General features: G+C 34.1%; 1 protein-coding gene across 1 annotated transcript in view; it reads left to right on the plus strand.

The window, feature by feature from the left end:
* Positions 1–19,207, plus strand: part of LOC123538793 (uncharacterized) — a 229,838-nt gene that overhangs the window by 139,522 nt on the left and 71,109 nt on the right. The window lies entirely within an intron of this gene.

Consider the following 19,207-nt stretch of genomic DNA (forward strand, 5'->3'; position numbering starts at 1 on the left):
AGGTCAAAACCGCAAAAAATTCTCTGAAGTAAACTAACCACGCCTTCTGTTAATTCATTGGCTAGTCTTATCTTCACTCATGGTGGAGAAGTACATGTTTACTACAACTTTATACAAGGTCATTTTAGTGCCAACCTTTAGCAAAACAGCTGTTGATCCAGTGCTGGATTTTAATTTAGTTTATATCATAAATACATCAGTCTTATCGAGTAGTTTGTGGAACACAATTTTATATTCTTATTCCTTGGAAATATAATATGCAGGTTTAACTCGTAATGATCTAACAGTACAATTCAAGCAACTACATGTATAAATAAAACAAGACAAAGTAGAATTTAAGTGCACCCTGGTTTATTTTTAGACCAGTAGAGGTAGTGAAAGGTGCAGAAAGGTCAAATTTGAACTATGAAAGTACAGCTTGCATTAAAATATTTGAGCCGCGCCAGACGTCTGGTCAGGATCCATGCTGTTCGCTTTCAAAGCCTATTGTAATTAGAGAAACTGTTAGCGAACAGCATAGATCCTGACCAGACTGTGCGGAAGCGCAGGCTGGTCTGGGTCCATGCTGGTCGCAAACCCACTAGGTTGGTTTTCACATGGCACAGCTCATTTATCTATTTGGTCCGTTTATTACATAGACACATTATTTGTATGCAGTCCCAGCTTTGGTAATTGCTCCGCCTCCTAGAATGTGGGAAATCCATAATAGGCAGAACAATGAATACTCATTAATTTTGAACTACTTCATGATTAAGTGGATCAGATTCTTCAGTTATGAAACAATATGAAAATAAGTTGGTTACTTTCTTGAAAATCCCTCGCTTGTCATTGGATAAAAATGATGTTTGAACTATAAAGGACAAAATTGTCAGTAACCGCGAAATATTAATTGCTTTTATCAAATATATTGAGGTTAACTTTTTTTTCATATCATACACCCAAGAATGCAATATATATATAATATCAAACTTAAATGATACTGTAATATTCAAGTAACTCCGCATGCAATGATGTTATGGAACACGACTGTAACAGCTACTACAAACCTTTCCTTTGCCCTTTTGGCGCTTTCATACAACTTACGTAAAGAGTCTAACTTCAACCGGTCTACGCCTCCTGAAATGAATATATCTCTTATTAGTAGTGTCTGTAAGATATTATATATTATTGCATACCTAAAATCATTTTCCACTGAGTTTCAATGGACTGCGATCGTGCAATATTTTTTTCGTATTAACGTGGAATGCTTTCATATCGGACGTGGAATGTTTTCTTAACGTTGTAATGGAAAGAATCGCATGACGTCCATGGCGTGCAAGCGCACGTTGCGACAACAAGATAGCGTCATTTTCGCAGAAATATTAATGTGCGTCAGTTTCATTTCTTTATTACATTTTCGGTTAAAAATCCTTTTCGTAGTTTTTCCTGTCTTTTGTGACAGAACGGAAAGGACAAAGTTCACCTTATATGGCCTATGCAATTTTGAAAATTTTCAAATTGGCTGTAATTTGCAAGAACTATATATGGTTTGCTACCAAAATGTCTATCTACTATAAGGAATTTTAGTTTTTATAAATAAATTTATTATTTTGTTCACAACATGTCAATAAATATCGCTGAAATAGCAGAATGTTGGGAAAACTGGCAATTTTTACCATATTTAGGTCATATGGGAAACCGTTTAGTAGTGAGCACACTCAAGGACCACAAAAATATTTTGACCATTGGTCCACCTTATTTCACAGAATTTATGGTTACTTTTTTTGTGGTCGACAGCTGTGCTCATAGCGAAAATTTCAGATATGTTTGAAAATTAGATAAAAAAACTGAAGGTTTCCAATACCCATAATGTTAAAATTATTTTCAGTTATGTCTGATATTTTCTTCTATATATAATGAATTTATTGTAACATATTTTGTGCAGTTTGATAAAACAATACATGTACTACTTTATGAAAGAAAACATGTTCTTTACTAAATTTACAGACTTTCTGTTTTTAGGCCATTTTGATGCAAAAGTGAACCTTCTCCTTTAGACATAAATTAATTATTTGATAGTGGGCATATAATAAAATGGTTATTAACTTTGTATGTGAATATATGCACTCGTTCTTTCGCGGATAATATTACCGCTGCAGAACTCGTGAATATATCCACATACAAAGTTAATAACCTATTATTATTGCTTTAAGTGTGACAGAAGACATATTTACTTAAGAGTAGTACTGTTAACACAGGCGGACCGAAACTGAATCTCGACATTTGTGCTAATGTACCACAAAAGGTTAATTAAACAATATTTTCATCCTGACTTCGCCATTCTTGAAAATAGTAATTGCAGCCGGTGTTTACTCGGTAAATGCAGTTGTCTTAAACTGAAACAAGCACATATCCTCTAGTTATTTTTGGCACACAAATATAGGGAATAGAAATAAACACAGTACTTCATTTGATGCAATGATAATCTAGAAAAAGCTTGAACACGTGTGACGAAACGCGTAACTGTACCTGCCATATGCCTATTACCAGGATAAGGCCCTTTTTACTAAGAAATGTTGTTTTTAGGAAATCCAATATTCTTTTTTATATATAAATAAGGTATTCAAATAAAACAATTACCGTTCTTGCTCAAAGTCATTAGTGAAATATTCATATTCTGCAAAATGTAACACGTTCTTACAGTAGCTCTGTCTGGGAGGCTGTAGTCGGCTCGAGTGTTGTTTTTTTTTGCAAGATCTGATCTCACGAGGCGCGCAAGCGCCGAGTGTGATCCGTCCTTGCAAAATCCACTTAATACTAAATCTTAAACTTAGCTGCTGTTATAATGACCCTTTAATTATATACCTCTACCCTCTTAGTTTTTGTTTTGTTTATTTAATCTTCAATGTTTATCGATATTAAAATGGAACTTTTGATAGCACTGTGTCAGGTCATACATAGGCTATGTACTGAAAGTAGTCTAGTAGTATACAAGTCGAAAGGTTTCCTGCAGCCAGAAGTTATACGGACCATAAATTGTTATTAATGTATGTGTGACCACTCCGTCTAAAAAAGAAACTTATGGGTGACAAACGTGCTTGTTTTTTTTTTTATCATACAATTACACTTAAATGTAGGAAATAATACTCCATTCTACATGATTTACAGGTAGATATATGAAATATGTATTTCTTAATTCTGAAAGTTATTGTTTTGAGCAAAAATAACTATATTCCCTTTCATGTATAACAAAACTTTAAGCTCAGCTCACATTCCTTGACTATTGAAATACTTTACTAGAGCTATCATAAATGTGATTCATGCCTTCACCTGGAATTCGTTGATATATAGAGCAAGACAACACAGAACCATAATCCAGGAAAATAAAGAGCAATTTTAAAAAGTCCTTTATGCACAGCTAAATATCAATATTGATTATTTCTGAAAGTTTGAATAAATTATATAAAATAATGAATGAGTAATTCAGGTCACAAATATTTATTTATATATCATATACAGTGCCAGCTTTATTGCAAAAATGGCGTTCCATAAATTCGACAAGCCAATCGCATATCGGTAAAAAGTCACGTGAAATCATCCAGTCCCCATGTGCTACACTACTTGTTGCATTCCAATATACCTGCAGGTAACAATACGGAAGGTTTACAGAATTTATACATGAGCCGTGCCATGAGAAAACCAACGTAGTAGCTTTGCGAACAGCATGGATCCAGACCAGCCTGCGCATCCACGCAGTCTGGTCAGGATCCATACTGTTCTATTTCAAAGTCTGTTGCAATTAGAGAAACTTAGCGAACAACATGGATCCTAACCAGACTGCGCGGATGCGCAGGCTGGTCTGGATCTATGCTGGTCGCAAAGCCACTATCTTGCTTTTCTCATGGCACGGCTCATATATATAATAAATCCACATATTGACGGAACCTTTTAGGCAGCAAATTTTATATTGTTAAACGGCTGGAAAATTAAATTTAAAAGAAAACAAAACCGACAATTTTCGTCAGTTTGATGTTGAATTATGAATCACGGTCTGGAAACCAAGAATGCGACGTCATCAAAAACCAGCGCAAATCAGCGATTCAGGTAAGAAAGGTCTTGTAACCATTTTATTACTTCAAATTCCGAATCGAGATTAAGAGCACCGTACCCGGCCTGGAGTATACTATTCTGCAGTGGTGTTCCATCTTTTAGGTATAGCTTGTTTTTTTTCCCCGAAAACGCGAACAGTTGGCAAAGTGGGCATGAGCAGTACCACACTTTTGTCTAAGAAAGTGAGTTTTGATCGTATTTTCGTGAAATGAGGACAGATTTGACGCTTGTAAAATACCAGTGACAAGCATAACACTCAACCATTGTTGTATTTTGTTGTTTTCAAGGATATCCGAAGATATTTTAATACAAAACAAACAAAATTTTTAAAATGAGAACATTCACACTGACGACTATGTTGGAGAACATCCACACCCTTAATTACCATTATTGCAGGTATGCTTCCTAAAAGACGTCTCTTAGGCAGTCACTATGTTGTTCAACAACAAATATCGTCTATACATACAACCAACAGTTAAAAACTTTTACCGCGAGGCTGTAGACCAGTTAAAATAGATCTGCATAATCATATAGGAACGGCTGAGCGCATGTTAGGCTAACATTAATTAATGTGTATGGTGTAACATATGGACATACGGCGTTCAGATTGACTGCTTTCTTCATGTTCTTAGGAAAGACATTATTTTAGGATAACAAGATAAATTTGATTAATAATGTAATTGCTTTGAGAGTTGATTAACAATGATTAATTTAATGGTAAAAACTCATGTTTGAAACACTTCGCAGACTTACTGGGTGGGTGGTTAACAGATACAAAAGGGACACCTGTCCTTCTCCACCATTCTGGGCAGTTTTCTTCCCTTTCATAAAAATTCCTTCTTTTACCTATATCATGACAAAATAGTACATATTATCATATTTGACTGAAAATAGTGATATTTTTCAAATATAATTGTGTGTAGAGAATTTAAAAGAAACAATAAATATACAAATTATTTGGATTTTACACTTTTTGGCAATAAACCTCTCAAATATATGTCCTTATTCATAATTGTGTTACTTATATGTCATAAAGCAAGACACTAGAAAATGCTGCAAACATTATAATATATATATCGTAAAATTATAAAATGACTTCACACGCTCGCTTAGATTTTCTTAAATTTTAATAGAAAAGTCACGAACTAGTTTCCGCGTGTATGGCTCTCAATGTTACTCATGTGATATTGTTTATTTTTTCTTTATAATATACTTGATCCGGTACAGACTTTTGCATATCTATATATATATTAATTCTAGATATATAATGTGTTTTATCCATTATGTGTGAATGTAAAAAATGCATGACTGATACGATTCTGCCATTGGTTAAATAGCTTTGTAACTTCCGGTAATCTTCATTCCAGATCGAAGAATTTATAAAGGGGGTCGGACGTATATAATGTTTCTCGGGTTTTTAAGCGCGAATTCAATGTCATACATACATGTTTCAACCTTTGATTTGCTTATGCTTTGAAACCAGTTGATACATTAAATTTGCTTAAATAGGCCCGACAGACATCCAAATATGCTTAAAGTTAAAAAACCGGCGATGCCAGGTTTTAGAAACGTGCAGATATTTCCGAAATTGAGATATAGTAATATAGTACGTAATACAGTCAATCTAATACGAGCAGAATGCCTCTTTTGGTCAAAACTTGCACAAAAACATGACAGAAATCCAAAAAACAGTCACTTCAAATCAATTTGTCCCTTCAATAGTTTTTGTACTGTCAACTGTACGACCAAAAGCGAATGTGTCATCTCACCTTACACACGTGGCTATCGAACTTGTTTTTTTTTTAAAATAAACTTCCCGTTTCTTTGTTTACATCGCCATTTCTGCCTTGCTTAAAAACCCGAGAGACATTATATATACGTCCGACTCCCTGTTACAGAAAGATAAAATTGACCATAGCTTTCCTGTATAAAGTATGATGTTATTATATTATGATAATAAGCTGTTATGTATATTTTACCTACCTCTGGGCCCCAACAACCGAGTGATGAATTTTCGTAAAAATTCAGATTTGGTTTTGTGAACTTCTTCAGTAAATTGTGTGCGATTGAGATTGGTTTCTGCAAGAAACAAAAAATAGATATTCATACAATATTTATTATTTGGTACATTAGTGACATATGCGGGGTCAGTATATACACACTGGCCATAGTTTCCGCAGAAGCGGTGGTTTTAACGCCGTGGCGGCGGAGAATTCCTCGCAGAAGCGGTGGAGAAATATGGCCGGCTGACCGTACATTACGGTAAGTTTAAATGAGTTTTTCCATGATATTTATTCACGTTTAAATGGAAATAACCAGTGAGACAGGAGGCCAAATGTGTACTCTTCCAGCCACAAACACTTGCTCAGTGCATTCTTTGTCGTTAATGTACAGTTTGACGAGGACTGCCGTTTTTGTAGAATTTCCAGTAAAAAGGGTAAAATATTGTACAAAGCGACCCCTGAGCACGTTTGCATTAGATCGTGGGTATGTAAGTATAAAAGCAAAATCTATTTCTGAGTAAACGGTGAATCTTTATTACAGGCATTTAAGATAATCAACCTAAATGTGATTCCAACGCAGTGGCGGCGGGTACAGTCGCAACGCATTGCGGTTGATCTTTTTTCCTTCATGTTCGTGATGGACGTCTAACTTAACTAAACAGCACTTTTCCGGGAATTTGAATGGGGTATATCAATGAAATCTCTTTGACATTAGACAGCAATAAAATGTATGTTTATAAATAATATTTTATTGATTTGCACTTCTGTTCTGATGAATACATACACGAAAAGTAAGCTTAATGTTTTGAACCATAATCATCTGCAAAATAATATTTCCATGTTCTTTCGTACCAAATGCACTTCAATTATGAATGTTCATATAAACGCATGAAATGTTTCGTAAACTTTATTTTCCCTTAATATGAACAAAGTATCAACTGACAATATAGACTGTTTGATTGATTGCTGACCACATGCGACTTTTACATCATATAACATACCAACTTGACTAATATACAATAAAATTACTTATACTTTGCATACCATAACAAAATGCCATTGAGAAGCTGCGTTATACAAGTTAAGGGTTTTTACAAGTAGGCTGATTCATCTCCACTTCTACATTGTCATTTTCTTTTCTGAGGTTAACCACAGGATTTCAAAATTCCAAGAGAAATGTTTTGATTGTTTGTTTCAACATTGAAAAATAAATAAACGGAGAAACACAAACAACTAACAAACGACAAACAGAAAACAGTGATATAATATATAATAGACAATAACTTGATTCACCTAAAAAAACCTGTCACATCGCAAATCAAACCTAAGAGACATTTTACTCCTTGTCCTAGTGACAAGAAGACGACAAAGAAACAACTGATCCACAGGCCGTCAAAATATAAAGAAAAATTGATAATTCGAGAGAATAAGAAATGGCTGACGATGTTTTATTTTATGAAAAAAGAAGTTCTATGAAAATCTTCCGAGGCGAGAATTCTTATTTTTCACTATGTTTCTAAACCTTATAAAAATACAAATTACCCTTAAATAACATCGTTCTACTTTTCATCTCGTGTAAGGTAGAGCGCTGTTATGTAATGGATATTTGTATTTTTTTATTTTGTCTTTTTACACAGTTGTCTGTACTCTGTTTCTCCGTTTATTTTTCAGTGTTGAAACAAAAAAATCTTTACCTATTTTCTTAACATTTTGAAATCTTGTGAAAAGAAAAGAAAATGATATTGTAAAAGTAGAGATACTTGTAAACAGAATAACGCATATAACACACCTGCTCAATGGCATTTTGTTACGGTATTCTACGCCTAAGTAATTGTATTGTGCATTAGTCAAGTTGGTGTGTTATATGATGTCAAAGTCGCATGTGGTCAGCATTTAATTAAACACTCGATATTGTCAGTTGATATTTGTACAAATTCAGGAAAAATGACTTTAAAGAAATCTTTCATATTATAATATCAACAATCATAATTGAAACGTATTTGGTATGATAGAACAGGAAGTTATTTCTTGGCAGGAGATTATGGTTCAAAACATTAAGCATACTTTTTGCGTATATATTCAAAAGAATGGAAGTGAAAATCAATAGAATATTATTTCTAAACATTCAATTTCTATTGCTGTCTAATGTCAAAGAGATTTCACGTATCTATCTTAATCAAAATCTCGGGGTAAATGTTTTTAGTTAAGTTAAAAGTCCATAACGGACATTAAAGAAACAAGATGCGTTGCAACTGTACCCACCGCCACTGCGTTGAAATCACTTTTTGGTTAATTATCTTAAATGCCTGCAATAAAGATTCACCGATTACTCAGAAATAGTTTTTGCTTGACATTGTCATACTTATGATTTGATACAAACGTGCTCAGGTCTCGCTTTGTACAATATTTTACTCTTTTAAATGGAAATTCTACAAAACGGCAGTCCCTCGTCAAACTGTACAGAAGTGTTTACATTAACGACAAAGAATTGCACTGAACAAATGTTTGTGGCTGGAAGAGTACACATGTGGCCTCCTGTCTCACTGTTTTTTTTCAAACATGAATTAATATGGGAAAACTCATTAGAAAACATACCGTAATGTAGTCAGCCGGTCATATTTCTCTACCGCTTCTGCGACGAATCCTCAACCGCCGCGGCGTTGGAACCACCACTTCTGCGAAAGATATGGCCAGTATGATATAGATAGTGGACGAGGCATCAGCCCGTATTTTCTTGGGGTGTCACTACAATAATTGATTTGTTTTATCGACCGCTTCATTTCAAGAATTATACTAAAAAAACTAGATTTTTTTACTCTACCCGAGTTTGTGAGTAATTTTAAGAAGTTGAGATTATGGAAAATTTGGATCATATTCGTAAAGGCCGTAAGCTCTGTCAATACATAAAGGCCAGATAAGGCAGAAAAATCTGCGTTCCCGACCTCAAGCTCCTGCAGTGCTAACATACTATCGAAATAATGTTTATACCTCAGACTGGTTTTATGATATTTTAAAGCGGCATAACTTAAGTCATATGTCGATATTTCTGGCCGAAATGGTGAATAAGGATAACATGACTGTGGTCATTTATTTTAGGCATGGCGTGCACCTTGGTAGAACCATGACCGACCGATCTTTTAAATGCTGCTAGGATCCCTATAGTCGTACTTATTTAATCAATTTCCAAGAGCATTTTAATTGTTTCAGTAACATCGTTAAATATGGACAACACAATATTGTTTACTATGGTCCTTGAGAGCATAACGGAAATGACGTCAATTTGTTCTTACAACGTAACTGTTGCTAATTGCAACTACATGTACTGAAATGAACCTCTTTGCCATCACCACAAAAATAGGAGGTGCGCAAGTTCAAATCATGATAAAGACTCGTGCAATGTTTCATCAATTTATATCAAATACTTTTCGAGCTAGGCGCGTCACGAACTTCGGACGGTCGGACGGACGGACGGACAAGACCAAATCTATATGCTCCCACCACTCATGGCGTGGGGGGGGGGGGACCCAAAATGTAGTAACTTTACGGGGAATAGAAACGACTATGTAATCAATATACCTGTATAGAACAATCTCCAGTTTGATGCTTAACGGTTTAATAATGGCAGAAGAATTCAATAAATTACAGTTGTTGAGTTAAAATGAAGCCTCAGGCGTCATAACGTTACTTAAGAAATAATATATCTCGTTTATTGATTTGTCGCTGAATCAAGTATTGTTTTGAGTTCAGATGCGAAATAATTATATTACAAAGCCGCAGCCCGTGTGATATAATAATAAGCAATTGAACGACAAACGATGATTTTATTCCAAACAAACAACTATATCATTTCGTTTTTATCACGTTACGAAGGTCTTTAGAGTACATCCTCGACGGCATTCATTAAATATTTCCCCTTTTTTAATCAGGTTCTTTTCCATCGCGCCGCTGTGCCGATTGACGCTATGACGTAATAATTGTGAAGTCAGAACAGTGATTTGTTGAATAATAATTCACTGTTTTCAGCCTTCTTTGTTTAATAGGACAACGAATCGGATCGTGTAAAAATTGCCAGTAACCGCGAAATATTGATAGTTTTTATCAAATATATTGAGGTTAACATTTTGTTTTTGATATCACACACCAAAGAATGCAATATTCATATAATATCAAACTTAAATGATAATGAAATATTCAAGCAGCTCCGCGTCCAAATACGTTAAGGAACAGGACTGTTATAGTTACTACATACCTTTCCTTTCTCTCTTAGCGCTTTCATACAACTTCCTCAATGAGTTCAGCTTCAATCTGTCTACGCCTCCTGAAATGAATATATATCTTATTAGTAGTGTCTGTAAGATATTATATAGTATTGCTTTTTGCGTAACAGACGACATATTAACTTACGCACGGCCTGTAAACACTGGCTCGTCCTCTTTGAGGAGATGAGTTGATAAAAGAGCCAATGATACTTCCGAGGAGGCGCTAATGACCAGAACTTTATGCAGAATATAAACAAAGAAGATGGGTGAGTAGATTGTTTCCTTTCTCAGATAAATGTAAGGCCCTATTTCAAAAAATAGCCAATGTAGTTCCATTCAGAAATGATTATACTTTTTATATATGCAGGCCATTTTGCAAGGTAAATGCATTCCTTGACGTGAGAACTTTTGAAAGTTGGAAAATGGGGCAAGTTCGAACCAAAAGTGGAGATTTACACATATATTTTGTCCCAATTTACACATATAAGAGTAAACATACATTGTACCAATTTTTCCCATAATGGTATGTTAAATCTGTATTATTTATGTGTTTTAACGGCGGATTTTACCCCTCTATGCTCAATTTTGGCTAAGAGGAGGAGCCAAAGCCTTGGAGGAGGCGCAAAAGTCCAGAGTCGGAGCCACTGACCAGTTCATTTCCTGGGTGATGAACACTCGTATAAAGCGTTTTCGTTCTCGCAATGTAATATCTATTTCGTTTTAATGTTTATAATTTGATGCTTGAAAATGTATTATACTGCCCAAATGCACATAATCTACCTAAATTAACAAGAGCTGTCCGTAAGACAGCCCACTCGACTTTTCTCAGTACTTGACTCTGAATTAGAGCTTTGCCAGTAAAACTTTATAAAACTTAAAACTCTAAGTTAAAAAGGGGATAACTCTGTCAAAATTCAATCAGAGTTATAGAGATTGTTTCTCCTGGTGTAGACTTTGATAGTAAATAACTGTTTTACGTTTCAAGTCAATAGCTTTGATAGTAACAGAAATATTTGACTTTATAAAAAAAAAATAACCAATGGCGACGCCAACTCCGACTCCGACGCCGACACCGGTGCGAGTGCAATAGCTCTACTTTTTCTTCGAAAAATCGAGCTAAATATATGTGTATGTATCAGCGACACGGCTACAAAGTTTAATGTTTAATGGTCAATTTTATTTTAAATGTTTGAAAGGAATCGCAAAGAAAGGATGCTCAGTTCTGTATGATATTATTACTTTTGTTCGTTCCAGATGGGTCTGTTTAAAGGCAAACGTAGGAAAGGGTTATCATTGACAACGAAAAAGAACGACGTAACATACAAAATTTATGTAAAAGAAAAGAAAATAAAACACAGCAAAATACATCAGATTTAGACGAACAGTTTAGAAATGTAAACACGAGCACCCAAAATAAAAAAGAAGCGCAAGAGAACGGCTGTCAGCAGCAATTAAGTGATCACATTCAGATCTCATTTGCACAAAAAATGTGTTATCACCAATTGTTCGCTTGTACAATACACACTAGGACAGGAAATGGTAATACATCTTGCGGAAATAATAGCGATTTATTCTGCAAAGGCATTAATCAGCTCAGTATGTGTGTAAATTAAGCAAAACAGTTGTGCTATTTGACATTTGGTTTTATACTTGCTACTAAGTAAAATGTTTGATTAAACTTTGAAGCGCTATTTCTGGGTGCATACTTGGCGCTAAATACAACGTCCACGTGACGTAAACACAATATCGTTTTGACGATTTAAGCATTGCTAGTCATGTTAGAATGTACACTTTATTTATAAAACTCCCTCGATATTTTTGCTAATATGTTGTGTTTTTTTATCTTTTCAGTTTATTTATGTCTTTTCTAATTCATTTAGATACAAATAATTTAAGAGTTATTTGAAAGCATAAATAAAATCGAGTAAGGCAGTGATACTATATAATGTAAATATAAGGAATGATTTTTTCGGTATTCCGCAGAATAGAATCGGCAAATCAATGAATCGCGCTAGTTGGAAATTAAGTATCAACATACATGTTTCCTTACAAACGTTATTTAAGTAAAATTAGAAAACTGTATTTATAATGCTGTAACTGTAAGCTCAGTAACGGTCAATACCCATTCTTACTATGTAGCATTAATTAAAAACAAATCTGGCAGCAAATATTGCCTCAACAGATATCACCCTATTTACAAACTCCCAGTACTAAATAATAACTGCAGAACGACTGACAAACGGACAAGGATAAGACAAAAGCTATATGATACATGCGGTTCGACCGTGGTTATCGTTAGAACATCTGGGAGAAGTATTTTGAGTGTTAGCATTTTCATATATATATGTAATCGAATTAAGCAATTTACAAGTAAACAATTATATTTATTTAGCATTTGTAAATACCTAGTGAAGCACATATTGCAATTGCATTTCAAGACTACCACAAAGTTAACACTAACTATTAAAAAATCCTAAATGCGTTGGACATGAAAACCGTTGTGCATTAAGTAATGTCCCTTTCACAGAAAATATCATAATTATACAACTTATAACGCCATGATAGCCCATCATTAGACAAGTGCAAAAGAAAAGAGAAGTGCAAATATCTCAGAATACAGTCTAAGGAAATGAACAGGATGTTGTTACAATATCATCCATCAGATGTTTGTCACAATCCAAGGGAATCATGATAAAGCTCTGGTATGTGAGAATTGATGATACATTAAAAAAAATCTCAATTTCAAAGTGCTTTGGCTCCCTCTCCGGTTCTTAGCGCCTCCTCTGTGGCGGTGGCTCCTCCACATGGTGATAAATGCACATATACGGGATAAACACGCTAGTAAACCACATAAGTCATGCAGTAGTAAAATATGCTTTCAGCAAGATTGACGCAGTTACTGTAAAATCTTAAATTTGTGTAAATTAGGGTGAAATGTATGGGAAAATGTCTACTTTTGGTTTGGACTTGCTCTATTTTCAAACTTTCAAAAGTTCTCACGTCAAGGAATGCATTTACCTTGCAAAATGGCCTGCATATATAAAAAGTATAATCATTTCTGAGTGGAACTATACCTGAGGAGATACCATAAGTTATACAAAATTTATAAAAAACGGCACGGTAAAAGTTGTTTAAAAATTGCAAAATAGTGCAAAACACGGTTACCTTTCAGAATATACCTAGCAATGGCCTTTTTGTAAACATTACTATTAGTGCTCTAATACCTTAAATAAATAGGATATATGAAACGTAGCAAAATATTTCCTCTGTAGACCTCTGGTATTTTAATTGCACAAATTATGGAACAGTGAAGGTTGGATATGGAGAATTGTGCCTTTTGTTTTATTTGTAATAGGTTTGTGTGGAAATATTCTAAATTGTATTGTTCTTTCAAGACTCCGGATCATTAAAATATTGGACAACAATATATTTACTATTTTGGCAGGTTTCTGTTCACGGTAGTTTAAAACAATACTTTGTACACTATAACCGGAAAAGAAATTGCTAATTTTTCAGAAACTTACTGCAAGATTTATAGGTGGCTTCGTTTCACCTCTGGAGATTTTTCAGTTTGGTTATTGGTATTAATGACTCTTCATCCAGCTGGCTTACGGGATTCGGTTGCTTTACCCAGATGCCCGCTTGTGATGAAATAATGCACGGAGGGGCACCTGGGGTCTTCCTCCACCATTAAAGCTGGAAAGTCGCCATTTGACTAATAATTTTGTCGGTGAAACGTGAAACCGAACAAAAATAAATAAATAAATAGATTAATTAATGACTCTTGTAACCAGGGCTCTATATATTGACCGCAAGATCTAAACTTTCTCCAAAAATGTCATTCATTGTTTCCTTGGTCTCATTGTTAATCATAACAGTGGGAAATATCCACTTGATTACCGGATCATCATACAAGACCAGTCAGACAGCTTCCAAGCAAAAACAAAAACGTCTAACCTGTACTTAAACATGCGGTGGATACGAGAAGTTATATGGGTGTCCTTGTTTTTTGGTGTGTTCTACAGTTCTACATGCTATTATCATATTCATAGGCAACACGTCTAGGGCATGGTACAGACCATCAACAAGATCTACTAACAGACAGAGAATTGCGGACAGAAGACGATCACCAACAAGGCTTTAAATAACAGTAAGTGTATTTTTTGATAAAAAGTTACACACTTAATGTCAATTATTAAAGTCATGACACAGAAGTTTCTGTTCACGATAGTTTAAAACGATACTATGTACAGTATAACAACAAAAAAAAACACTGCTGGTTTTTCAGAAACGTACTGCAAGATTTACAGATGGTATTGTTTTACCTCTAAAGTTTTTTTCAGTTTGGTTATTTCTATTATTGACTATTCATCCAGCTGGCTTATGGAAGGTCGGTGGTTCTATCAAGGTACTCGCTTGTGATGAAATAATGCACGGAGGGGCACCTGGGGTCTTCCTCTACTACCGAAGCTGGACAATCGTCATATGACATAAAATTGTGCCGGTGCGACGTTAAACCTAACAAGAAAAATATAAATATATTAATGCCTCTTGAAAGAACTTTTGTAACCAAGGCTCCATTAACCACAAGATATAAACTTCCTCTAAAAGTAGGGGCCAAAAGGTCGCTGGCTTTAAATCGCTTGCCCCTCACCGATATGGGTTCAAACCTCACTCGGGGCGTTGGATTCTTCATGTGAGGAAGCCATCCAGCTGGCTTACGGAAAGTCGGTGGTTCTACCCAGGTGTTCACTCGTGATGAAATAATTCACGGAGGGGCACCTGGGGTCTTCCTCTACCATCAAAGCTGGAAAATCGCTATATGAATATAATTGTGTCGTTGCGACGTTACACCCTACAAAAATAAATATATTAATGACTCTTGAAAGAACTTGTGTAACCAAGGCTTCATTAATCCATTGGTCACAAGATCTAAACTTTCTCAAAAAAGGTCTTTAATTGTTTCCCTGCACATCCTTTTAATCATAACAGTGGGAAATATCCACTTGATTCCTGGATCATCATACAAGACCGTTCAGACAGCTTCCACGCCTAGCCTGTACTTACAAAAGTGAGGGATACGAGAGGTTGTATCGGGGTATATGGGCTGTCCTTGTTTTTTTTCTTGTTTTTTTTTTGGTTTGTTATACAGTTCTATTTGCTGCTATCATATTCATAGGAAATGCAAATATAGCAAAAGTGCTATTGTTAAAGCAAAAATCTTTTTCTCATATGCAGCAGTCATGACGATGTTCGAACGCAAGAGATAGCAACTATTAACCCTGACGGAGGAGTCGGCGGCACTAATAATGCATCACATCTAGGGCATGGTTCAGACCATCAAACCAGATCGACTAACAGACACAAAGTTGCGGATAGGAGACGATTGCGGATAGGAGACGATCATCGACAAGGCTTTTTTTACCATGAGTGTATTTTTTTCTGATCTGATAAAAAGTTACACAATATATGACATGGCAGAGACGTTTAGAATGTGCTGTAGAACAAAAACAAAATCCTTAAATGCATTATATAAAATACAAGTCAATAGCTAGACAGTAGTCGTCTTGATTAAATATACTAACCAATCATGTCTGTCTAACAAATTATTGAATAAAGATTGCAATTACCATTATAAGTTTTGTCATCAGTGTGATTTTTTGTTTAAATATACTGACCTATCATTCAATCTAACAAATGTTATTGAATATAGATTGCATTTAATTTACTATTATAACTTGTTGTCATCAGTGTGATTTTGATATCGATCTTGATTAAATATACTAACCAATCAGTCTGTCTAACAAATATTATTGAATATAGATTGCATTTAATTTACTATTATAACTTGTTGGCATCAGTGTGATTTTGATATCGATCTTGATTAAATATACTAACCAATCAGTCTGTCTAACAAATGTTATTGAATATGGATTGCATTACTATTATAACTTGTTGTCATCAGTGTGATTTTGATATCGATCTTGATTAAATATACTAACCTATCAGTCTGTCTAACAAATGTCATTGAATATGGATTGCATTACTATTATAACTTGTTGTCATCAGTGTGATTTTGATATCGATCTTGATTAAATATACTAACCAATCAGTCTGTCTAACAAATGTTATTGAATATGGATTGCATTACTTTATAACTTGTTGTCATCAGTGTGATTTTGATATCGATCTTGATTAAATATACTAACCAATCAGTCTGTCTAACAAATATTATTGAATATAGATTGCATTTAATTTACTATTATAACTTGTTGTCATCAGTGTGATTTTGATATCGATCTTGATTAAATATACTAACCAATCAGTCTGTCTAACAAATGTTATTGAATATGGATTGCATTACTATTATAACTTGTTGTCATCAGTGTAATTTTGATATCGATCTTGATTAAATATACTAACCAATCAGTCTGTCTAACAAATGTTATTGAATATGGATTGCATTACTATTATAACTTGTTGTCATCAGTGTAATTTTGATATCGATCTTGATTAAATATACTAACCAATCAGTCTGTCTAACAAATGTTATTGAATATGGATTGCATTACTATTATAACTTGTTGTCATCAGTGTGATTTTGATATCGATCTTGATTAAATATACTGACCTATCATTCAATCTAACAAATGTTATTGAATATAGATTGCATTTAATTTACTATTATAACTTGTTGTCATCAGTGTGATTTTGATATCGATCTTGATTAAATATACTAACCAATCAGTCTGTCTAACAAATGTTATTGAATATGGATCGCATTACTGTTATAACTTGTTGTCATCAGTGTGATTTTGATATCGATCTTGATTAAATATACTAACCTATCAGTCTGTCTAACAAATGTTATTGAATATGGATTGCATTACTATTATAACTTGTTGTCATCAGTGTGATTTTGATATCGATCTTGATTAAATATGCAAACCAATCAGTCTGTCTAACAAATATTATTGAATATGGATTGCATTACTATTATAACTTACCATCATCAGTGTGATTTGATACTGGTATTGATTAAATATACTGAACTATCATTCTGTCTAACAAATGCTATTGAATAAAGATTGCATTACCATTATAACTTATTGTCATCAGTGTGATTTTGATATCGTCTTGTTTAAATATACTGACCTATCATTCTGTCTAACAAATATTATTGAATATGGATTGCATTACTATTATAACATTAGTGTCTTAATTAAATATACTGACCTATCATTCTGTCTAACAAATGCTATTGAATACAGATTGCATTACTGTTATTATTATTTTTTTATTTAACGTCGCACCGATACATGATAGGCCATATGGCGACTTTCCAGCTTTAATGGTGGAGGAAGACCCCAGGTGCCCCTACATGCATTATTTAATCACGAGTGGGCACCTGGGTAGAACCACCGACCTTCTGTAAGCCAGCTGGATGGCTTCCTCACATGAAGAATTCAGCGCCCCGAGTGAGGCTCGAACCCACATCGATGAGGGGCAAGTGAGTTGAAGTCAGGGTACTTATAACTTATTGTCATCAGTGTAATTTTGATATCGATCTTAGTTAAATATACTAACCTATCATTCTGTCTAACAAATGTTATTGAATATAGATTGCATTACTATTATAACTTATTGTCATCAGTGTGATTTTGATATCGATCTTAGTTAAATATACTAACCTATCATTCTGTCTAGCAAATGTTATTAAATATGGATTGCATTACTGTTAGAACTTATTGTCATCAGTGTGATTTTGATATCGAACTTGATTAAAAATATTAACCTATCAGTCTGTCTAACAAATGTTATTCTAATATGCTTTCTCTCTGTTAAAACACACTTACGCTACAATGACGTCACGTTAACGAGCGGTGACGTCAACGTTTTTGTTGCGATCAAGAAAGAGCGCTACAGTTTATCTACTGTTGTAGTTTAAGGGCATATAGAATCGAGATAGTTTATAGCAAAATCGTGTTTTAACACTATTTATACACTCGGGCGGTAATACGTCGTACAAATAATTTCACTCGGGCTGCGCCTGACGTAACCGCCCATCGTGCATAAATACTGTTAGACTAGCTCCTAGACTATGATATATCTTTTTACATTTTTATGATTGAATGTAGTGAACTGAGCCAGTCTATATCCTATGTCCAATATCATATGATAATTTCAACATCAGTCCTGTGTGAAAATCTCTAAAATAGACTGGCTTTTGTCTCTGTGAAACTGAATTCGTCAAAAAAGGAAAAAATATAGAAATACAGTTATTATCAGTCTAGTGGCTAATTTCAACATCAGTCCTGTGTGAAAATCTCTAAAATAGACTGGCTTTTGTCTCTGTGAAATTGAATTCGTCAAAAAAGGAAAAAAAATAGAAATACAGTTATTATCAGTCTAGTGGCTAGTCTTAAATAATGTTAAAGCACTTTTTTGCTATAAATATTTTTTCTTAATTGAATATGGATTGCATTACTGTTATAAGTAATGGTCATCAGTGTGATTTGATATTGATCTTTATTAAATATACTAACCTTTCATTCTGTCTAACAAATGTTATTGGATATCGACTGCATGTTCTGATATAAAATTCTGCCCATAAAGTATTTCGAGATAGGACATAAACTGGTCTAATTCAGTAACGTACATTGTACATACACTTTATTTGTTACAAGCATAACATCAAGTAACTTAATGTAACATCGCGTAACATATTATTAATAAGCTAACCTATTAGTAACAAGAATATTAAAAAGTAAAATATTTAAAATGTCATCTCTTTATGATAGGGTCTTATCTTTTATAGAAATGGGGTGTTAATATTTTAACACAAATAAACACATT

This window comes from Mercenaria mercenaria, chromosome 18 (assembly GCF_021730395.1).
Source record: "Mercenaria mercenaria strain notata chromosome 18, MADL_Memer_1, whole genome shotgun sequence".
Lineage (NCBI taxonomy): Eukaryota > Metazoa > Mollusca > Bivalvia > Venerida > Veneridae > Mercenaria > Mercenaria mercenaria.